At 41.2% G+C, this 25,096-nt stretch overlaps 1 protein-coding gene and 1 non-coding gene across 8 annotated transcripts in view; one reads left to right on the top strand and one right to left on the bottom strand.

Moving 5' to 3' along the window:
• The window catches only part of RBFOX1 (RNA binding fox-1 homolog 1), a 2,487,135-nt gene that overhangs the window by 1,755,477 nt on the left and 706,562 nt on the right, over positions 1-25,096 (top strand). The window lies entirely within an intron of this gene.
• On the bottom strand, positions 21,972-22,076 carry LOC126945202 (U6 spliceosomal RNA). Its single transcript, XR_007722364.1, has one exon. It is a non-coding gene; the product is annotated as a U6 spliceosomal RNA (small nuclear RNA).

Below are 25,096 nucleotides of genomic sequence, written 5' to 3'. Positions count from 1 at the left end.
GTCAAGGGTAGCTATTAGCTATTAGTGTAATTATGAAAACATTAGTTGAACCTGAGTAATTTCCATGTGTGCTAGACCCACTAAATTAAAGTTGAAGAAAGTCCTTTGAACAGAAGAAATTACAGTGATTTACACCTTCTGTTCTTCCCCCAGTACCTTTCTATTGATTGAGGGGCTGTATGTTGTAGTTAATTAAAATCAATACTTTCAATCGGATACAGAAATGCTTTCGCAAAAGAAGAGATAGCAGGATTGCAGCACAGTACAGGGGTGTGACTCTTTCAATCATAGTTTGGGGAGCCCAGAATTTTCCCTTGGGTTGCAGAAATAAGTTATGTTTCAAGAGAATTTAAATAAGTAAACATGTGAGGCATTGTTATGCTTATAAATATTGAAGGCTCTGATCATTCCTCCTAAACAGTAGATGAAGACTTTCTAGAAATGCAAAATTATCTTGGTGGATATCTTCACCCTTTTCTCCTGCCTACAAAAATGCCAGGTGCACTCGGGCTGCTGATGGACTCTGTGACATGTTTGCTTTGAGCCTCCTGGGCATCTAGGTGTGGCCACAGGGCAAGATCTTGTCAAAGAGATGGAACTGCCAGTTTCTGAGAGATCTCTGGGGAAGCTTTCATTTTCCGGATGTAGTGGGTACATTCTGACAGTTTTTCTCCTTCCCAGCCTTAATGGTGTCGTTATAGTGTTAACGGTGGGGCTACAGAACTGGATACATAACCATGTGGGATCTTGACCCTGATGGTAGAGTGTAGCAGAACAGTGACAGCACAGGCTGGACGTATGTCACGTGACAACATTAATCCCTCTTCAGTTAAGCCTCTGCATTTGCGATTTCTGTTATTTGCATCCAAAAGCAATTCTAGCTGAAATAACTTGAAAAGGTACTGCAGAATTTTATTTTGTATATAAATGTGCTGTGTCAGGTGTGAGTGTGCATTTATGATATAAACAATAGTTCTTCCATTTAATATTAGTTTTTTGTTCCAGGTGAGGACTAACATGTAACAATTTTTTCTTTTCTTTCTTTTTTTTTTTTTTTTTTTTTTTTTTGAGATGGAGTTTTGCTCTTGTTACCCAGGCAGGAGTGCAATGATGCAATCTGGGCTCACTGCAACCTCTGCCTCCCGGGTTCAAGCGATTCTCCTGCCTCAGCCTCACGAGTAACTGGGATTACAGGCATGTGCCACCACGCCTGGCTAATTTTGTACTTTTAGTGGAGACAGGGTTTCTCCATGTTGGTCAAGCTGGACTCGAACTCCCAACCTCAGGTGATCCACCTGCCTCGTCCTCGCAAAGCGCTGGGATTATGAGCTTGAACCACCACGCCCGGCCTTCTTTTATTTTTTAATCTTTTCTTTTTCCTTCATGAGAGCTTACTTGCCATTTTCAAACAGAGAAAGATACATTCACAAAAGTAGAAAAGTTGTCTTCTTACTTTGAAACTCTTCTGGAATTTGTTTGCATTCCTAGGCACACTGGTTATCCACAACCAGAAAAAATGTTTTCCAAGCTAACATTTGACATGAGAATCAAAAGCGAGTATTGAAAAACAGCTTTAATAAAAGTGAGGTGACAGGTTTTTGCTGAAAAACTCAGATTATCAGAAGATGTTGATATTTCTCAAGGAAGAAACACAATATGGCTAAAATTCTGACTCTCCTGGAGAGAATTTGGAGGGAGCAACGTCATCAAAGGAGGGCAGATTTATATGTGGGAAGAAAATGTTCAGGAATGGACCAGGCGCAGTGAGTGGCTCACGCCTGTAATCCCAGCACTTTGGGAGGCCGAGGCAGGCGGATCACTTGGGATCAGGAGTTCGAAACCAGTCTGGCCAACATGGCAAAACTCTGCCTCTATTAAAAATACAAAAATTAGCTGGGCGTGGTGGCAGATGCCTATAATCCCATAATCCCAGATACTTGGGAGCCTGAGGCAGGGAGAATCACTTGAACCCAGGAGGCACAGGTTGCTGTGAGACGAGATGTTGCCATTGCACTGCAGCCTGGATGACAGAGTAAGATTCTGTCTCAAAAAAAGAAAAGAAAAGGAAAGAAGTAGAACTGAGGCTCGAGCATTTTGGTAACTTGTCTAACATCACATTGCTGGGAAGTGACCATGCTGGGACATGAGTTACAGTTTTCCACATACCCAAACTGTTAGCTGTTCCATTGTCAGCTTCCTAGCAGGGAGAGCACACCAAGCCTCTACCCTTTCCTCAGGTAGTCCTCATCCTCTAACTCTGTCACCCGCTTTTTCCTGTTGGTGATTGCAGAGCTACTTGGAATCACTAGTAACTTCGTTAGAATGATGTGCAGTTGTCTGTCCAATGAGTTTTGTCCATCACTTCTTTAGCTGTAAATAAATTATGAGGAAAGTATAGAATTATGGAGGGGGGACGTCTTTGAAAAAGCCAGGGTGGGGGAATATCGAGAGTGATATAATTATCTATTTGCTGCTTCTGGTCTGCCAACTTGCTGGCTTTTTTTTTTTTTTTTAATAGGATTATGGAAGATGAAAAGGAAGTGCTTACTTCAGCTTATAAGAGCAATGTAAGCAATTTTGCATTGCACTCACTCCCCAGGGGTGGTGTGAACATGTTTCTAGTAAATTAAAGTATCATAAAAGCGTTGGCAACTTTTATATTAATTTCTTAATTTTTCGCAGGCTTAATTATAAATCTCTTGGGAGAAGAGGCAAGGCCTGTGGGTTCCTGCGAAAACAGTGTGGCATCTATAGGCTTGAAGGACTGCTCTTCTGCTCACAAGTGTGTGTGCTGTGATGCAGGCTGGGTGGCTGCTGTAGGATGCATGCACTACTTGTGCCTAGTGATAGTAGTGATGCCCCGTGGACAAGACATCAGGCCGGGAGGTCCAGGTGTGCTGCCAAGTGGAGGGAGTGCTCTTGGACAAGGTGTGTGACTCCTAGCATGAAGTAATATGTCATAAGAGCACAGTCTGTGCAGTTTACTGGGTTTAAAATCTTGGATCCGGCCGGGCATGGTGACCCACCCTGTAATACCAGCACTTTGGGAAGCCATGGCAGGCAGATCACCTGAGGTCAGGAGTTCAAGACCAGCCTGACCAACATGGAGAAACCCCATCTCTACTAAAAATACAAAATTAGCCGAGTATGATGGCAGGCACCTGTGATCCCAGCTGCTTGGGAGGCTGAGGCAGGAGAATTGCTTGAACCCGGGAGGCAGAGGTTGTGGTGAGCCAAGATCGTGCCATTGCACTCCAGCCTGGGCAACAAGAGTAAAACTCCATTAAAAAAAAAAAATCCTGGATCCTCCTTTACTACTGCTGTGACCTAGAGAAATTTGACTAGCCCTTTGATCTGTGAAATATGATGGTATCAGTGTCACCTGGGGTATGCATGAGAAAGCCTACATCGTGTGGCACTAGTGAGTATCCTCACCAGCCTAGGGCTGTCTCCAACCAGAGGAACCATCAGGAAAACAATAGATATCCCTATGGGTGAAGCCACTGTTAGGAAGGCTTTGTTACTTGCAGCCTGAAGCCCCCTCTCCTTTAGTAGTCACTAAATTAGAATGACTCAGCACCCCCGTGAGTTCTGGATTCACTGAATGTTGGCATATTTATGCTGGATAAAATCTTAGCTCTGCCCAATGAGTTTACCACATGCCTTCTTTACTTATTATTTTTATTATCTGTTTATTTTTTTGAGTTGGAGTCTCTGTTGCCTAGGCTGGAGTGCAGTGGCATGATCTCTGCTCACTGCAAACTCTGCCTCCTGGGTTCATGTGATTCTTCTGCCTCAGCCTCCTGAGTAGCTAGGATTACAGGTGCCGGCCAACACACCTGGATAATTTTTGTATTTTTAGCAGAGACAGGGTTTTACCATGTTGTTCAGGCTGGTCCTGAACTACTGACCTCAGGTGATCCACCTGCCTCAGCCTCCCAAAGTGCTGGGATTACAAGTGTGAGCCACCATGCCTGGCGCCTTCTTTACTTATAAATCTACTATGAGGAAAGTGAAAAATCAGAAGGGAGTGCTCCTTGAAAAACCCAGGGGGAAATATCCTGGCTTTGCTGGTCAGATCCCAATGAGTTAGTTCCTCTGGATTTCACTTCTCAAGACTCTGGAACTTTCCAGGCACCTGTTTAGGGTAAAGTATTGCCACTGTCTTCCACTAGGTACAAATTATCTCCTTTCCTTTCCCCCTCCTTCCTTCCCCTCTCCTCCCCTCTCCTCTTCTTTTTCTCTGCCCTTCTGTCCCATAGTATGGTTTAAAATGTGATCGGATTGTATTTTAATCATAGATAGATTATTTTCTTCTGGCCTTTTGTCTTTTCTGGGCTGCATGCCACATATTGGTAGGGAATATAACCTATGTTTTTACATGTCTTTCAATTAATTTTGAAATATTAATTTTATGATAGGTTAACTTATGCTTCACACACATACATACACAAAAGATACATGATCTTATAAATAGGTACGGCTGGACAAGGTGACTCAGGAGGCTTAGGCAGGAAGACCACTTCAGCCCATGTGTCCTCAGTCTAGCCTGGGTAACATAGCTAGTCCCCATCTCTTAAAAAATTAATTAACTAAAGAACACTAAGTATGGGAAATACTGGGTTAAAAAGATTAGATAGGGCTGGGAGCAGTGGCTCACACCTGTAATCCTAGCACTTTGGGAGGCCAAAGTGGGCAGACCATTTGAGGTCAGGAGTTAGAGAACAGTCTGACCAATGTGACAAAACCCCATCTCTACAAAAAATACAAAAAGTTAGACAGGCATGGTGGCACGTGCCTGTAATCGCAGCTACTCAGGAGACTGAGGCACAAGAATTGCTTGAACCGGGAAGGCAGAAGTTGCAGTGAGCTGAGTTCATGCTACTGCACTCCAGCCTGGGCCACAAAGTGTGAGTTCATCTCAAAAAAAAAAAAAAAAAAACTTTTTTTTTTTTCCCAGGACTTCTTTGTATGTTTAATTTGCAAACGAGTATGAATTGTAAGTCTCCATGGAGTGATATAGAATAAGGCACTTTCCAAACTTACTGGACCAAAGAAATTTTTTTTTTTTTTCATAAAACGTCTTACAGAGACTCACTGTAGAGAATCTGCTTATCTCCAATTTTAAATTTTCTTTTGTCTTTGAAAATGTGCAACATTTTTTCAACTTTTTGAAAAATTCTAAACATGTAGGAAAATGTAAGACTGGTAGAATAACCCTCATATACTTCTACCAGAATCACCTTTAATTAATTTATTTATTTATTTAATCTGAGACAGAGTCTTGCTCTGTCACCCAGGCTGGAGTGCAATGGCATGATTTTGGCTCATTGCAACCTTTGCCTCCTGGGTTCAAGCGATTCTCGTGCCTCAGCCTCCCAAGTAGCTAGGATTACAGGCGTCTGCCACCATGCCTGGCTAATTTTTCTGTTTTTAGTAGAGATGGGGTTTTACCACGTTGGCCAGGCTGGTCTCAAACTCATGACCTCAAGTGATCCCCCTTCCTCGGCCTCCCAAAGTGCTGGTATTACAGAAGTGAGCCACCATGTCTAGCCCCAGGCTGGTTTTGAACTGCTGGGCTCAACTGATCCACCTGCCTTGACTTCCCAAAGTGCTGGGATTGCAGGCAAGAGCCACTGGGCCTGGCCCAGAATCCCCAGTTTTTAGTATTAAGTATTTTTTTGTGTGTTTGCTTATCCTCTCTCTCCCTCTTTTCCTTCCCTTCCTCTCCCTCTCCCTCTCATTTTGCAAATTCTTGAGGGATATCTTTTCCTGACAAGAAAGAAGGTCGTCTGGATGCCAGTTGCCTCCTCCACTTGCCTTTAAGAAAATAACTGAACACGCTGTAGGGCAGGTGCCTGTATGTTTCACTTGTCTTGGTTGATAATTTATTATAATAAATCCCATCTTAGCAGAATCCTAGAATCTCAAGATGCATAGGGACCTGAAAAGTTATCTAATCTACCCGCTGCTCACCTGCCTACGCCCCCCCCCACATTCCTTATCCCTGCCCACCCCACCTGCATTCCCTCCCCATGCTTTCAAATGCCATTTATTATGTTTGCCAGGGTTGGTTGGTGAGTCAGTTCTGAGTGGAATGTAACTTGCAAATGAGGCCTTGTGGAGAGCCTGCCCTCTTCCTGGGCATCATCCAAGGGATCTATTAGCAACTTCCATTTATCAACGTCTTGTGTGGGTGTAGTGGGCCTAATAATGGGAGCTCAGTAAGACAGCAGCGTTTTGATAGAGGACTGAAGTGTTTTGCCAAGTCTTGATTACCCATGATAACAAGAATGAAAACCTTGGCCCCGGTTATGCACAGATTTATTGAATCATGGAATATTCATGCTGGACGGAATCTTAGGATCGTCTGTTTCAGTCCCCGAAGTTTTCAGAAGAGGAAGTGAGTGGAGAACAAGAGAGAATGAGTAGTTTGCCTAAGATCTTATCACTACCATGGTTTCTGATTCCAGGCCCAGGTTATTTCCCCAGCTACTAGGCTTGTCTCAGGACAGCAACAGAAAACTTTTAAGACACACATGCACACCCCACACATTGCAAAGATACTCATATACATGGGCACATCTGTACATAAGCATAGGTGGGCACAGGTGCACTGACACACCCACAATCTCATTCAAAGATGGAATTTCCATTGTGTTGAAATACAGCTCGTGACTGGGGACTCCACTGAACTCCAGTTCACAATCTGGAAATGTGGGCTTGGAAATAGAAACTCATCCAAATACATGACCACAGTTTATTCACTTCTTTAGTGCCTCTTGCAGGTAGCAGAGGGGAGGAGAATAAGAACGAACATTGGAAGGCTGCTGGGATGACTGTCTGGTCTGTGGAATGACAGAAGAAATATAGAAATGCAGGTTTATTGGGAGGGCATCTCAAAGCAGCCACATTTTATCCCTATTCCGGTCAGAACTGAAATGAGTATGATGGCTGGAATGAGATCCCACAGGAAACTTGAGTTTACTAAGTACCAGCTCGGCACTCTTTCCTTGCATAATCTTATTTAGTCCTCACCATGGTTATGTTTCTGGTAAAAAAAATAAAATAAAATAAAATAAAAAAATAAAAAAGTTACAAATGGAAAGGCTATTACCCCAAATTACACAGCCAGTAAATGGTAAAACCGAGAATGAAATGTGGATCCAGAGAACAATGAGAACGTAGGAATACATAAAAAAGAAAACAAGTTTCAAAGAGAAACCCCCCAAAGATTTAAAAGTGTCCAAACGGTAAATCTCCCCCTAAATTTTGGGAAACAAATTTGCATTTTCCTGCTGGTTTCTTCCAGGCAGGACTTTCTCCTCTCACCAAAGCCCTATAGACCAGTGTAGTCTATTGGAGTTTCTCGTGATGATGAAAATGTTCTATAATCTTACTGTCCGCTATGGTAGCTACTGTTTACTTATGGTTATTGAGTGAGTTAAGATATACACTGGATTTTAAAGACTTAGTACATGAAAGTGTGTTAAATAGCTCGTTGAGAATTTTTAACAAGTCGATTGCCTGTTGTGATAACATATTGGGCTAAATATATTGTTAAAATTAGTCTTACCTGTTTTATTTTTTTCTTTTTCCATTTTATGTTATGTTGTGTTATGTAATGTAATGTAATGTAATGTAATGTAATGTAATGTAATGTATTTGGGAATGAGTCTTGCTCTGTCCCCTAGGCTGGAGTGCAGTAGTGCGGTCTCGGCTCATTACAACCTTTGTCTCCGCCTCAGCCTCCCGAGTAGCTGGGATTACAGGTGCGTGCCATCACACCCAGCTAATTTTTTTTTTTTTTAAGATGGAGTCTTGCTTATTGCCCAGGCTGGAGTACAATGGCACGATCTCGGCCCACTAAATCCTCCGCCTCCTGGATTCAAGTGATTCTCCCTGCCTTAACCTCCCAAGGATCTGGGATTACAGGCACCCACGACTGTGCCCAGCTAATTTTTGTATTTTTAGTAGAGACAGGCTTTCCCATGTTGACCAGGCTACTCTTGAACTTCTCACCTGAGGTGATCCACCCCCCCTTGGACTCCCAAAGTGCTGGGATTATAGGCGTGAGCCACCGTGCGAGGGTTTTTTGGTATTTTTAGTAGAGACTGGATTTTGCCATGTTGGCCAGGCTGGTTTCAAACTCTTGACCTCAAGTGATCTGCTTGCCTCAGCCTTCCAAAGTGCTGGGATTACAGGTATGAGCCACTGTGCTTGGCGTCTTTTTCCCTTTTAAAATGTGGCTATTAGAAAAATTTTAATTGCATATATTGCTTGCATTATGTTTCTGTTGGGCAGTATGGATCTGGATAATTTGTCTGTGAAGATACTTTTACAATTATATATGCTTCTCTATATCTGTATCAGTCTGTCTTTTGAAGGACATTTTATTAAACAGCATCATATAATGTATAATGAATTACAGTTTGTTCTTATCATTTAACAGTGCAATTAGGACTTTTTTCCCCCCACATATTGGTACCTGTCAGTTAACATCATCCTCTGTGATTATTATATAGCAATCCTTAGATAAACTGATTTCTTAGTTGCCCATCAATTTATACATAGTACCGGGGATGGATATAAAGTATAAGAATAGAAGCAGGTACAGCTGTGGAGAATGCAGACATTTAAGAGGTGGACAGAAGTTATCTCTGCAGACTGTTTGGAGAATAAAGAAATGAAGGGACAGAACCTACTTGCAACAGAATTGTTAATGGAAATGAAGAAATGGAAGTCCCTGAAAGGGGCCAGGTGCGGTGGCTCACACCCGTAATTCCAGCTCTTTGGGAGGCTGTGGCAGGTGGATTACCTGAGGTCAGGAGTTTGGTGAAATTCCGTATCTACTAAAAATACAAACATTAGCCGGGCCTGGTAGTGGGCGCCCTATAATCCCAGCTACTCGGGAGGCTGAGGCAGGAGAATTGCTTGAACTCAGGAGGCAGAGGTTGCAGTGAGCTGAGATAGCACCACAGTACTCCAGCCTGGGTGACGAGAGCAAGACTCTGTCTCAAAAAAACCAAACAAACAAAACTGAGAAAATGTCTGCATAGTACATGAAATCTGATTTAGTTTCCCTGTATTAGAACATAATCTTCAAGAGGATAGATACTGTATGTTTTTATCTGCACATATGTCAGTAACGACTTGTAAACGTGCCCAACACAGAGTAGGGATTCAGTAAGTATTCGTTGAATCAGTGAATGGAATGGCAACTCTCAATTTTGGATTTCTTTGTTTCACATTTTAAATATTCTGATAGTGGTAGCTCACGGCTGTAATCCCAGTATTTTCAGAGGCTGAGGCGGGTGGATTACCTGCGGTCAGGAGTTGAAGACCAGCCTGGCCAACATGGTGAAACCCTGTCTCTACTAAAAATGCAAAAATTAGCCAGGCGTGGTAGCACATGCCTGTAATCCCAGCTGTTCAGGAGATGGAGGCAGCAGAATCTCTTGAACCTGGGAGGAGGAGTTTGCAGTGAGTAGACATCACACCATTGCATTACTGCCTGGGAGACAAGAAAGAAACTTCATCTCAAAAAAAATAAAAATTCTGTTAGTATTCACATAGAAATATGATACTGTGTCCCATAGAATGTATCCAAGTTCACCAAGCAAAAGTAACATATATTACGTTGGTGCAAAAGTAATTGCGCTTTTTGTCATTACTTTCAAAGGCAAAAACCATGATCACTTTTGTACTGACCTAATAGTTGTGAATGTGAGCTTGGACAAGTTTCTTAGGCTTACTGGTGTTCCATGATCTTCCGTGTCCATCTCAAGATAGTTCCAGCCCAAGCTGCTTGTCAAGATTCAGCAAACTAATATACATCAATTAGCGTTGATAACAGAAAACCATGCCATATATAGTTGTTAATTTTTTAAGATAAAATAAGGCTCTCATTTTTTATGGTAGAAAAGTTGCTCTCACAATTTGTTGTGAACGAGAACCACCACATTGTTCCCTGATTGTGTATTTTAAAGCTCTGTGTCCAGATGTTGTAATTTACTACATCACAGTTGGCTATTTGTGGCCAGGCGTGGTGGCTCACACCTGTAATTCCAGTACTTTGGGAGGCCAAGGCGAGTGGACCAGCCTAGGCAACATAATGAAACTCTGTATCTACAAAAAAAAAAAAAAAAAAAAAAAAAGAAAAGACCAGACACGGTGGCCTGTACCTATAGTTCCAGCTACAGGATGAGGCAGCAGAATTACTTGAGCCTGGGAGGTGGAGGTTGCAGTGAGTTGAGACCACGCCATGGCACTCCAGCCTGAGCAATAGAGTGAGACCTTGTCTTAAAACACAGGTTGGCTATTTCTGCATGTCTCCATTTCAGCTAATACGTCTGTATGTACAGGCCCTGGACAGGATGCCTGGGAGACATTAACAAGCGACATTCCATTTGGGCCTTAGGAAGCTCATATCCCATAGGGGAACTGACACGATGATTAGCGCAAATAAATAGATAACTCTTTTTGAAAAATGAGCTCCCCTTGTGATTATTATGATCAACCCACTTCTCAAATGGTTTTTCTTGTTGTTGTTTTGAGATAGGGTCTCACTCTGTCACCCAGGCTGGAGTGCAGTGGTGCAATCTCAGCTCACTGCAACCTCCACCTCCCAGGCACAAGCCATCCTCCCACCTCAGCTGTCCAAGTAGCTGGGACCACAGACTTGTGTCACTATACCTGGCTAACTTTTGTAGTTTTGGTAGAGATGGGGTTTCACCATGTTGCCCGGGGTGGTCTTGAACTCCTGAGCCCCAGGCAATCTGCCTGCCTAGGCCTTCCAAAGTACTAGGATTACAGGCATGACCCACCACGCCCGGCCCACTTCTCAAATGTTAATGTTCACAGGAATCACTTCAGAGTTTTGTTTCAAATTCAGTTTCTTAGAGCCCACCCACCCAGTTTCCCATTCAATCAGTAGGGTGGTGGGGGTGTCCCAGACCCTGTATTGTTAACAGGACTCCCTGTGTTTCAGAAGCTGGTACTATGAAAAGTACAACTTGAAAACTATTGTCAGAGTGTGATCCACCTCTAGAAAATAACGGCCTGTCTTTGCCAGAGTTTCACCCATTCCTTCAGGAGAACGGGTGTAGCTGTCTCTTCCTTTCCAGTCTGTGTAGGAAGCAGAACCAAGCTCATGGAGAAGCAATTTTTTTTTTTTTTTTGAGATAGAGTCTTACTCTGTTGCCCAGGCTGGAGTGCAGTGGTGCAATGTCGGCTTACTACAGCCACTGCCTCCTGGATCAAGGGATTTTCTGGTGAAATCTCAGCTCACTGCAGCCTCTGCCTCCTAGGTTCAAGCGATTCTCCTGCCTCAGCTTCCCTAGTAGCTGGTACTACAGGTGCCCACCACCATGCCCAGCTAATTTTTGTAATTTTAGTAGAGACGAGGTTTCACTATGTTGGCCAAGCTGGTCTCGAACTCTTGATCTCAAGTGATCCACCCGCCTTGGCCTCCCAAAGTGCTGGGATTACAGGCATAAGCTACTTCATCCAGCCTAGCAATTTTTTATATATCTTGTTCATCCCTTCCAAGGTCAGCTTGGGTTCCTCAGTAGCCATGGTATTTCTCTGTGGAGTTAAATGCACATGAAAGACTTAAAAACTAGGTAAGAAGGCAGTTAAGGATAAAAGTTACACAACTTCAACCATATTCTGTTAGGGTTGCAAAGGGCTTCAGAAATCAGCTAATGATTTTACAGAAAAGATGGCATGAGTCCAAGAGTTCCCATGATCTACCCAAGGTTACTTGTGTCTAGAATTCTTTGTGTATCATGCCGTGACTGATGGCCATGGCCCAGAAAGCCTGATTCCTTCCCTTTCCAAAAAAATAAATAAATAAAAGATTTGTGGTATTTCATCATATTCCATGCCCATTGACCAAGCAGGGTGTCATTCGTGAGAAATTATAATGGATTTCATTGTAGAATGCAGAATCCTTCTTCCCAATTACTTCTTTGCTTTAAACATGAAGCCAGGAGCCCAATACTGGGAATAGTTCTTGTCTGAATTTCTGATAGATTTTAATTTCGCAGCAGGAGCCTGGTCCTCACAGTCATTCCCTAATATATTTTGTTAGTCTACTGCATTCATCTCTGGTTCTATGTAGGATCCATAGATGGACTGAACTGTAACACTGGCTTTCTTTTCTTTTCCTCATTTGTCAAATAAAATCATTTGAGGCTGAATGGTATTGATAGCTGTGCAATGACTTGTTGCTTCTGTGGAGGGAACCCTGCACACACCTTCCTGGGAGTCACGTTTGTCGTTCAAATGAGGCTTCTGAGAATCAGGACCTCTTAAAAAAGATAACACATCAATAATATTAAAAACGAACGAATTGGGCAAATCTTCATTTAGCTCTTTTCCATAATAAATTCATTTGCTTGGGTTCAGGGTTTGTGGAGCGTATTCTAAATGCATTGCTGGCTGAGGGATCCGTTAAAGTGGGGAGGAGAGGTGGGGGAAGCCATCCTGTTGCATGGAAGAAATGGAATCTGTGATCAGGAAACCTGGTTAAAGGTCTTTCCCCCTTTGTAATTTTATTCTACATAGCGAGGCACGAGTGGTGCTGGAGCATATGGAGAGACTTGAGTTTAATTGTTAAAATTCCACTCAGCCGCGCCACTTCTTCACTGTGATTTGCACTATTTAGCATTTGTGTGCATTAGGTAATATATTTAATGTTTCTCGCTCCAATCCAATTTGCGTGTGTTTGGCAGCAGCCCAGCTCCATGGGCATGGGGCAGGGGAGACCATAAATCTGCCAGCCTGGAGCATGGAAAGTGTATTGCTACATTTGATAGTATGCTTGCATGAACACTCCAAAATGCTTGTGAAGCAATACCACCTCTTCCCCGAACGTCTCTCAGGGACAACATTAACGTATATCATATTGTATTGATTGTAGCCAATAAGTGCCTAAATGATTTGATGCGAGGCAGAGAGATTATGCAGGGAAGAGGGGTAGAGGCGGCTTTAGAAGAAGTATGTGGTTTAATTACTGGCTGAATTTCTTCAATCCACCTCCCCTTTTGGGAGTTTAACAAACAGGCCTCAGTGCACTTTAGCTGTTGCTGACATCTGTTGAAATGATATCTGCCCGTGATGAGGGGAGTCTGGGAATTGGGCTTGGGGTATTGGCAAGATCAGGGAGCCACAGGAAGCTCCTTTTCAGTCTGCAAAATTAGAAGGAGAAAAAGACTGCATTAGCACTCTAAGGTTAAGCTATGGAGTCTAATAGAATTCTGCCTTCTGACTTAATGAAGCCATCTCCATCTTAAATGCAGGGTTGGATATAAGTGTCTAGAGTCTAATGATCTTCAAGTCCCAGGTGTTGATGACAAACACAGAGTTGAGCTGAAAACATGAATAGTGCATGGGCAATGCTTCAGGCACCCAAATGTAAAAACCACCCCCACCTCTTTCTTTTTAATGCCATGCTAAGAACTGTTAGGAAACTTCACATTTTTAAGGTAAACAACAAGTGACCGATTTTCTTGCATTTTTTAATGGAAGCAAAAGAAGCCAAAACCTAGCTAAAATTTCATGTTGGGTCCAGCACCAGGAAGAATGATGCTGTGTATCTGCTAGTGTTTTGATTACATCAATAATTCAAAGAAAGTGTCGTCCACTTAATCTCTTTTATGCCTCTCCACCCGAAAGGATCGTGGTTTTATTCTGAAAGTCCTAAAGCTATCATATTCCACAGCTTTTTCTGAAATATGTTATTTTGTTATGCTTGAAACATTTATATATGCTACCGACCAAATTGCATGGAAGCCATTTGCTTTCAGAGAGTGATAAAAATTCACTTTTGATGGTAGACCCAAAGTGAGATGTTATCAAAACAAAATTCCAAATTAACTTGGATATCTCTATCAGAACATATCCCTGACTGGGCATGTGATTCTTGCATTATGTGTGTGTGTGTGTGTGTGTGTGTGTGTGTGTGTATTGGCCATTGTATTTAAAAATGTGTTTGCATATGTGTGTATATGGAAACATGTGCCTTGTATATGCTGGCTAATTATTGTGAGTAAAACTCTCTGGGGTTAAGTGGAAAATTAAAAATTCAGAACAACCGTAGTCTGTTATCTGACACTTGTAATTTAGTCTAATATCTCAATTCTCTTGTTATGGACTTTTCTCCTGCAGTGTGGCTTTACATAATGGGAATTGGATGTAAAGTGATCAATTAATTAGAGCATATGATATACATTAGTCAAACCTGTATTGATTACAAAATGGCTATGATCTGAGAGCAGCTGTGTGTGTGTGTGTGTGTGTGTGTGTGTTGGAAGTGGTGATACTGTTTTGCATGTGGCCAACTTGGGGAGGGGGATGGATTTTTCACTTTAGTATTGTGATGTGTGATAGACCTATAGGGTGTTTTAAAATTCCCAAGCTGATAATCTTGCTGGTGGTGACAGAAGAGAAAGGTTTTGAGGATGGGTGTGGTGGCTCATGCCTGTAATCCCAACAGTTTGGGAGGCCGAGGTGGGCAGATCACCTCAGGTCAGGAGTTTGAGACCAGCATGGGCAACATGGTGAAACCCTGTCTTTATTAAAAATACAAAAATTAGCTGGATGTGGTGGTGCACACTTGTAATCCCAGCTACTGAGAAGGCTGAGGCAGGAGAATCACTTGAAGCTGGGAGCACAGAGGTTGCAGTGAGCCAAGATCGCACCACTGCACTGCAGCCTGGGCCACAGAGTGAGAGTCCATCTCAAAAAAAAAAAAAAAAAAAAAAAAAAAAAAGAGAAAGGCTTTGCAGTAAAAGCTAGAGGTACTTACACTTGAGATTGATTCAGGTTTTATAACTCAACAAACAAGTATCTGATTCTTTCCATCTTCCTATGTTTGAACCACAAATTTATTAGAAAACATATATAGGAAAATATAACCCAGTTCCTGTGAGTCTGAAACTTTCTAGTCCCTCATCACTTTTTCCCATTGGAAGTGTATTTATAGCATACAAATCTAAACTTCTCAGCTTATCTTGATAATTGGTCCCCATGTTGATGGCCCTGGGGCATCTTGAAGGACCATCAATGAGCCAAGCATATTCCATTCGTTTTCATGTCAAGAACATTTTATTGTATCCTAATTCTCTGAAACTTGGTCATCTAAAATAACGTGGCAGTTCCTGATAAATCATTGCTTTTTGATTTCCTAGCGATCCTGAATATAGGAAAGCTTAGTTTAGCCTTAGATTTTAAGTTCATATAAATACAATGATACTCAGTATCTCTGCCTTAGAATAACACTGAACTAGTACTGGGATTTTTAAAATATGATATTGGGACAGTTCTTTTTCTGTTCCGTGGTTTTGTGCATGTGTGTGTATGTGTGCATATAAACATATGTGTGTGCATGTATAGGTATCTAGATACATATCTAGATGTATATACATCTAGATGGATATATACATGTGTGTGTATATATATATCCATCCTCTTATCTAGACATGCATATTTGTTACTTGAAAACACTTCAGTAGGGCTTGCATACGTTGTAGTTACTATTGTAAGTGCTTTACAAATATTTTACTCATTTACTAGCCCAACGACTTTATGCTTTAGACACAGTGTTTTCATGTTACCAGTGGGGACAGTGAGGCACAAAGAAGCTAATTAGTCTGTCTGAGGTCACAGAGCTACTAAGTGGCAGGATTGGGATTCCACTGATAATGCTTCACACAAATAATGCTTTGCAATATTTGAGCACTTTTCTACATGTCAGATACAGGGATTTAATTTTTTCCTCATTCGATTTTCATAGCCAATCCATGAGTTGGTTTCTGTCATTATTCCTAGTTTGCAGTATGGGACTCAGAGGCTGAAAGAATAACACATCTGTAGTCATAGAGCTAGAAGCTGATGGAACTGAACTTTGCATCCAGGAAATCAGACTAGAGAGTTTTTAATAAATTATCAAGGAAGCTTCTAGGCAGCATTGAAGATTTCCTTGTCAGCTGTATACATATATATGTGTGTATATATATATTTATATTTATATGCACACATTTGTAAGTACATTGTAGACAGATAAAAAATAATAAAAGCAGGAAGTACCTTTTGTTGTGTTGACTGTATTTTGCCCCCAAACTTACAACCCTCAGTAGTTGTCTTTTCTGTTAGCTGAAATTAAATAGAGAATTATCTTAGCATTTTCCCCCAATAATTTTAAGGTTTTTTAAGAGACAGTAAGTCCTTTTGAAGACTAGAGTGATTTGACTCAACTTTTCCTTCTAATAAAAAATAAATCTGCCACCAATACATGTTTGTATTTGTTAAAATAGCATATTTATCAGTATGAAGTGGCATCAGCAAAACCAATGACTTAAAGGTACAATTGTCAACTTACATTGAAAATACGTTGAACTTCCAAGAGGGAAATGGCTGCTTGATCAGAGTTCATTTATATCCAAGAGCATTGCACCAGCAATAAACTTTAAGTTAATGTTAACAATTTTAATTTGTATCTTTTAATTGTTGAATTCGGAATTGCTTTCCAATTTCCCACAGAGTTTAATGTGTATGCAAATTACACAGCCAAGAAATTTAAGATACAAAAGATAGACTGCATTTTGCAAACATACCATAATTATTGCTTAATTTTTAAAAGGTCTTTCTCTTTGTCAGGGTATTGTTGGGTTTCTTGAAACTGAACAGAAGACAACTTTTGGTTAATGATTAGTATAAATCTTGTAATGGAACTTAATTGAATGTTAACTTTGTTGTTCTCACAACTACAAACTACTCAATTTCCTATTTCTCTGAGGTAGGGTTTCTTGCTCTCTTGGTGCAAATAATTTGTCTTCTAGTAATAGCAGGAAAGAGTTATCAGAACATTAGTTTAATTGTCTGAAGGTTGTGCACTACATGCAAGCTCTTAGAAAAAGGTAAAAACAATTCTCATGTCTATTTTAATATTATATTTCTTAATCATTTAATCTGCTTGACAGTCCTAGCAAACTAAAAAAAAGAAACTAAAATTGAAGATAATTGCTGTTCTTTTGTTAAAATTCAAGGTAGGAAATGCTGAGATTTACAAAAAAAAAATGGATATGAGTATAATGTTTACATTATATTGAGTGTACAATAGCATATTTAGTATATAATTATTTATTTAGTTATTTGGTGTAAAATGAAGGCAGCCAAACCAGTACATTTGGTGGATTAGTAGTGATTTAGCTATGAAGCATTTAAATGTTCAAATATTTGTTGCTAAATATTCCTAAATCCTACGGGATTCTAGAAACTGGCTTAGGAGAGGAGACTGGAGGATGAACAACACTCATTAGTTTCTGCCGTTGTGTTCAAGTTTTTACATATGAATCCGAGAAATAATAAGATGCTGCAGATGTTGAAAACTAATCTGAAGGGGGAAAGATGAAGCCAGTGAGACACAGAATGGGTTGGGGATGGGGCAGTTGTGTTAGACAAGGTTTTAGGGGAAAGGTGATATCAGAGCTCTTGGCGGTGAGTTAGCCCTGCCAAGAGCAAGAGACATAAAGTTCCAGGTGAGAACAGCTGGTTGTATTGAAGAACCAAAAGAGGATTTTAATTTGGTTGTATCATTGTGATTGATGACTGCTGTTTCTTTTTGGTGTCTCAAAATTGCAATCCTGTTTCACATTTTGTGATCTTTTGCCTCAGACTATTCCAAGAATGAAGGATGTTTGATGATGGCTACAGGTTGTCTTGTATAGAAGACTTAACATATCAGGCTCTCTTGAGAGAGTAGGAAGGGTATTTTATTAGAATCTCCAGTCTAAAATTCCTTCTAAGTATTTTATAACATACCCACAAATACTGGAGTCATGTTTCTTCTTTTTTTAATTAATTAATTGTTTTGTTTTGTTTTTGAGACTGAGTTTCACTCTATCACCCAGGCTGGAGTGCAGGGGCGCAGTCCTGGCTCACTGCAACCTCCGCCTCCCAGGTTCAAGCGATTCTTGTGTCTCAGCATCCTGAGTAGCTAGGATTACAGGCATCTACCACCATGCCAGGCTAATTTTTATATTATTAGTAGAGACAGGGTTTCACCATGTTGGCCAGGCTGGTCTTGAACTCCTAACCTCATATGATCTGCCCGCCTCAGTCTCCTGTAGTGCTGGGATTACAGGTGTGAGCCACTGTGCCTGGTCTTTTTAATTTATCTTATCTTATTTTTTTAGAGATCAGGTCTCACTATGTTGATCAGGCTGGTCTTGAATTCCTGAGTTCAAGCAGTCCACCTGTTTCAGCCTCCAAAAGTGACGGGATGACAGGCTTGAGCCAGTGTGCATGGCCAGGAGCTACATTTTTAGTCCAGATTCATTGGTGGGCCAGAGTGATTTGGTGATACTTAAACTCATTCTGATTTTATTTTTATTTTTTATTTGAGATGGAATCTTGCTCTGTCACCCAGGCTGGAGCATTCTCGTTTGTTTAATGGTGGTTTTGAGATGATTTATTATGAAAAATTTCAAAAATACACAAAAGTAGAATAGTATACTCATTCCTCATATGCCCTACGCCAGGTTTCAACAACTACCAATATGTGGCCAAACTTCTTTCTTTTGTGCTTTAATCTTCCTCTCCCTTCCCATCAGTATTTTGAGGCAAATCCAAAATATACTATTATTATTAAACATATCAGTATATATATAGGAAAAAAATGAGATTTTTCAAAAAAAGAACTGTATTATCATTAATGTTATTATGCCTTTAAAATTAGCAATGGGCCAGGCACATTGGCTCATGCCTGTAATCCCAGTATTTTGGGAGGCTGAGGTGGGCGGATCCCTTGAGGTCAGGAGTTTGAGACCAGTCTGGCCAACATGGCAAACCCTGTGTTTACTAAAAATACAAAAATTAGCCAGGTGTGGTGGCACGCACTTGTAATTCCAGCTCCTCGGGAGGCTGAGGCAGGAGAATTGTTTGAACCCAGGAGGCAGAGGTTGCAGTGAGCCAAGATCACGCCGCTGCACTCCAGCCTGGGCAACAGGAGCCTCTGTTTCAAAAAAAAAAAAGAAAAGCAATGATTCTTTAAGTAGGCGTCCAAACATCATATTATTTTAAAACATTTCAGTACTTACAATTAGAATATGAGAATTCTTAAGGAAAAAAATACTGTCATTAGCATTATTTATGGCTTGAAATTAGCAATAATCTCTTAATGTAAGCAAGCATTCTATCGTTGTTCAAGTCTACCTGATCGTCTTAAACATTTTTTTAAGTTTTCTTATTTATCAGAAATTGTAACGTGATTGATATGTCTCAAATTAAAGTTAGTTGATACATCCCTGAAGTTTCTTTTATTATACTGGTGCCTCCTCCAACTCAGTGTTTGCAATCTATTTGTTGAGGTCACCAGGTCATTTTTGTGGAAGTCTCTACACAGTCTGGATTTGCTAATTGCATCTCTCTTCTTTATATTTTCTGTTGACTGGTGGTTAAATTCAGAAGTTTGATGAGATTTTTGTTCAATTTTGTTTTTGGCAAAAACACATAATAAATTTTCTTGTGTACTTCCATTAGGAACCACATAATGCCTTTCTTTCTTGATGTCCTTTTTGGAGATTTTTACCAATCACTAGCAACCATTACCATCACTCCTTTTTCATTTATTAGGTAGAATACGTCTACAGAGAAAAATCTTTAAATGATTCTTTGCTTACCCTGAGATAGAGTTCATATGAGAAAAATAGGGCATACGTATCTTCTTTCATTTTTTTCCAGTTTTCAAATTAGCTTGAGTGAGTTTGCTTGCATATTTCAAAGGAGAGTAATGATCATTCTAAATGTCCGTTCTGAAGCTCAATCCTTGGCCAGTGGGAATGTCTTTCTGTTGTCTCCTTGTCCAGGTGGAGATCTTCCTTGCTTTGTGAGGTGACAAGGTATTCCTGGTCAACTCATGTATTTACTACCCTGGCCCTGACTCTGTGTGTGTGTGTGTGTGTGTGTGTGTGTGTGTGTATGTGTGTATGTATGTATATGTGTGTGTGTGTATATATATATTTTTTGTTTGTTTGTTTGTTTTTTGTTTTGAGATGGCGTCTCACTTTGTCACCCAGGCTTGGAATACAGTGGGATGATCTCAGCTTACTGCAACCTCCGCCTCCCAGGTTCAAGTGACGCCCCTACATCAGCCTCCCAACTAGCTGGGACTACAGGCATGTGCCATCACACCCGACTAATTTTTGTATTTTTAGTAGAGATAGGGTTTCACCATGTTGGCCAGGCTGGTCTCAAACTCCTGACCTCAAGTGATCTGCCCACTTTGGCCTCCCAAAGTGCTGGGATTACAGACATGAGTCAACACATCGGCCTCTATTATTTCTTTATAGAAGCTTTTCAGAATCAGGTGGCAGCTCAGTTTGAGAGATTTTGTGAACATCTCTATTATTATCATTTTAACTCTATTCAGCACCTGTCTCAGCTTTGCTTAGTAAGTGGGCAGTCCCCGTAGTAAGCGGGAGTCCCCAGAATAGAAGATCAGTTCTATTTTGTTCTTCTGGAATCTCTTATTGTGCACAGGATTGAGCACATGAGTGAACTCTTGGTGTTTAGAGTAACAGTATCCCTTGGCAGGTTGATTGAGGGATGGGTATGTGATCAGGTGGACCACCGAGAGATTCCTAGGGGACTTTGCTGTTAGACTCTATGGAGAAATTATTTTTTCCTCATGGGGTTGTTGAGCTTGTTAGGTGAGTCTAGGGTTATGGTGGCCATCCACCTGTCAACGTACTGACACGCAATCTAAGAAATTAGGAAAGGGGAAACTCTTGATGCTGTCACTTGTAGGCCCTGGATACAGTGGTGCATGAAGTTAATCTACCTCCTTTGGAACTTTGCAAGTATGTGAGCCAATGCATTTTCTTTTATCCTCTAAAGTTATTTTGTCTGTGTGTATGTGTGTGAGCATGTGGGTTTACACATGAAATTGCCCTAATATGAAGGTTTTCTATTTATCCAGCAAGAAAGAGATTTAAAAAGATCTTTTAAGCTATTTTCGTTGGGTGTGGTGGCTCGTGCCTGTAATCACAGCACTTTGGGAAGCTGAGGCAGGCGGATCATGAGGTCAGAAGTTCGAGACCAGGCAGGCCAACATGGTGAAACCCTATCTCTGTGAAAAATATAAAAATTATCTGGGCATGGTGGTGCATGCCTGTAATCCCAGCACTTTGGGAGGCTGAGGCAGGCGGATCGCAAGGTCAAGAGATCAAGACCATCCAGCCAACATGGTGAAACCCTGTCTCTACTAAAAGTACAAAAATTAGCTGGGTGTGATGGTGAGCACTTGTAGTCTCAGTTACTCGGGAGACTGAGGCAGGAGAATCACTTGGACCTGGGAGACGGAGTTTGCAGTGAGCAGCGATCGTGCCACTGCACTCCAGCCTGGTGACAGAGTGAGACTCCATCTCAAAAAAAAAAAAAAAAAAAAAAAGGAGTTTCTGAAGCCCTGTTAAATCCTGTTAAATATGCATAAATCCATGCATATTTACAGACTTTAAAAATAAAATAAAACCAGGGGTTGAAACCAGGTATTAAAATACCTCTGGAGAAAAACTAAGCTCTTCCAGGAAAGTTTTGTTAGCTGTAAACTCAAAGGTTGATACGTGTAGCATCAAAGGAACATAGGAAAGTTTACTTGGTGCTGTAATTATTAAATACAAAGAATGTAATTCAGTTAGTATATATTAGAAAAAAACATGATATGCACATCAAGTCTAATTGTATTAATGGAACTTCCTGGGATGAGACTAAAGGACAATTCCTTGTCCAGGTTCTACTTATAAATTGCAAAGACTCACTAATGGTTTTCAGAGTGTTGGTTATTTGGTAAATTGGCTTTCAGTGGGTTAATGAAATGGTCATTAGAAGAACTGTCAATAAATTTATCTGCTTCCCTTTAAAAAATACCCCATTTCCCCAGTGTAGAAATGAGGATTTTTTTTTTTTTTTAATAAATGTAACGCTTCACGATTTGCGTGCCATCTTTGCACAGGTGCCATACCACCTTCTCTGTATCATTCTGGTTTTAGTATATGTGTTGCCAGTGCGAATGCTAGAAATCAGTTTTGTTTTGTACTTAATAGAGCATCATTTTGGATCTTATGCATAGAAGAATAATGCATAGAAGAATGTATAATGCATAAGAAGAAGAATCTTATGCATTATCTTTTGAATCTTATGCATAGAATATATAATGTATAAGAACAATCTTATGCATTATATATCAATTAGATTAAATTAACTCACTTCAGATACCTAAGGTTATATTTGTGTGTTATTAAGCACCTCAACATCAGGGTAAAAGCTAAGGAGACACCATGGCATCATATTCTTGATCCACCTGTTTTATTTACTCTCACAGACCCCAACTGGTCAATGTTTAGCTCTGGTGGAGTCACCATAGCCTGGATTTGGAGGTTTGGAGCCCAGCCCAGGTTTGGAGGACCAGTGACTTGGTATGCAGGCACTCCAAGAGAGAGATCATCTTTTTGCCATGGACACATCCTGCTATGTATCTAAGGTTTATTAGTATAATGAATCTCTATTTAATGGCTTTCATTTAGAACAGTTTTCTTGAAGGGCTCAACACTTGTATGCCACTGTCTGGGCATTTTTTCTATATAGGAAAAATATACAAAAGGCACATTATAACCAGGAAGATGTATGGTGAGCTGGTATTCAAGAAAGGAGAAGTGACTGTGAGACACCAAGGATTGGCTGCACCAGATTAAGAGAACCTAATCCACGTGTCTCTGTAAGTGGCTGGATCGGCTGTTGGAACCTGCTGGGACAGAACAGGTCGAATCCTTGAACAAAGAGGCCGGGTGCAGTGACTCATGCCTGTAATTCCAGGACTTTGTAAAGCGGGTGGATCACTTGAGGTCAGGAGTTCGAGACCAGCTTCGCTAACATGGTGAAACCCCATTTCTACTAAAAATACAAAAATTAGCGGAGATTGATGGTGGGTGCCTGTGATCCCAGCTACTTGGGAGGCTGAGGCAGGAGTGTTTCTTGAACCCAGGAGGCAGAGGTTGCAGTGAGTTGAGACCGTGTCTTTGCACTCCAGCCTGGGTGAAAAGAGTGAGATTCCATCTCGAATAACAAAACAAAACAAAATAAACAAACAAGTACCCTCACCTTTGTTGTGTGTGGCACATACAGCATGAAAACATGAGTGCTAATAGCCTTCCCTTTACCTTTCAAGAGAATCTAAAGATTCCTTGCTTCCATTCCAGTCATCTTCTTCCCTTTTCATGAGACTGTGTTCTTGCTTGCTTTGAGGGAGAAAGACTAAGTTGACCTATAGAATAGAGGGATGGCAAGGAAACATCCCAATACCGTCAATATTTCTTGTGGAAGGACAAAAAGAGAAAAGTTTCTGGGTTATGTCTAGAAAGATAATTGACATGAATGGGGAGAAGGAACTCAGGAATGGCAAGTGAATGAGAAAATTGGTACTAATGATACGTGTTTCATGTTTTTTATCTTGAGAAATAGAAAAGCAGCTCCTGAAAGATCCTATTGGTGACGGCTTGGTGTTGGTAGGAGCTGGCCTGACACTCACAGATAGACTTTGGTGTTGCCTGTTGAACACAAACAATTTCATAGAACGTCAGCATCGGACAAGGCCATCTCAGGACTGTGGTGGGTCAGGACAGACAAAACCACTAGGTGGTCATGGCTGAACTCAGTCCAAAACATGGGTCTCGTCTAAATCGCAAGATGGCCAGTCATCTTCCTCTGCTGGCTTATGTGAGTGATTGTATCTGAGTGACTGCTGCTGCTTCACCAGCTACAGCTTTCGCTTCCCTGAATTCTTCCCTTCTTCTGAGTAAGAACTATGAAGACACCCAGTAATATAATTGCTCTGCTTTCTGACAGCATCCAATCCAGAGAAAAGCCCCAATTCTTTGAGCCCTACTCAGGATCATGTAACAGAAAGGCAAATCCTCTAAGAAGTTGTCCCTGACAGCATCTTACTGAGATAGTCCGTGGTTCCTCATGGTATACGTGCTCCTTTGCAGCAGGTAGTAAACCCTACTTTGTTCAAATACAGGTGTGCCTTTAAACATGTTTGGCTAGAGGGCATGGGTAATGTCATGAATTTTTATTTATTTATTTTTTTTTGAGATGGATTCTCAATCTTTTTGTTTCCAGGCTGGAGTGCAGTGGCACGATCTTGGCTCACTGCAACCTCTGCCTCCCAGGTCCAAGCAATTCTCGTGTCTCAGCCTCCCGAGTACCTGGGATTACAGGTACACACCACCACGCCCAGCTAATTTTTGTATTTTTAGTAGAGACAGGATTTCACTATGTTGGCCAGGATGCTGTCGATTTCTTGACCTTGCGATCCACCCGCCTTGGCCTCCCAAAGTGCTGGCATTACAGGCATGAGCCCCTAAGCCCTACCAAACAAGGTTTTTTTTTTTGTTTTTTTTTTTTTTTATTTAGAGACAGGGTCTCTGTTGGTCAGGCTGGAATGCAGTGATATGATCACAGCTCACTGTAGCCTCGAACTCCTGGACTCAAGCAGTCCTCCGGCCTCAGCCTCCTGAGTAGGTAGGACAAGAGTTGGGAACCCCCATACCTGGCTAGGTTTCAGGTTTTGTAGAGAAGAGGTCTCCCTCTGATGCTCATGCTGGTCTTGAACTCTTGGACTCCAGTGATCCTCCTTCCTCAGCCTCCCAAAGTGCTGTGACTACAGGCATGAGCCACCATGCCTGGCCATTAATTTCATTAAGAAAAGATAAAGCCTATGTAGAAGAGGATGCTTAGCAAAATTAAGTCACCTGCCCAAGGACGCTCAGCTCCCACGCAGTGGAACCACACTTTGAACCCTGGCATATTATGTCTGAGACTTTGTTCTGCATTTGCGATCACCTCCCCATGTGGACCCACTGTCTTGTCTTTTCCATGTTTTCATAGTCTTAGTTTTCTACCGCTGCCAGAACTACTACACGTTTGGCAGCTTGAAGTAACAAATACGTGTGATCTCACGGTTCTATAGGTGAGAAGTCTAGTTGACTCAACTGGTTCTACACTGTGAGTTTTTCTCAAGGCTGATGTCAACGGT

This window comes from Macaca thibetana, chromosome 20 (assembly GCF_024542745.1).
Source record: "Macaca thibetana thibetana isolate TM-01 chromosome 20, ASM2454274v1, whole genome shotgun sequence".
NCBI lineage: Eukaryota > Metazoa > Chordata > Mammalia > Primates > Cercopithecidae > Macaca > Macaca thibetana.
Note: the sequence above shows the minus strand (reverse complement) of the source record. Positions and strands in the feature narration are given on the sequence as shown.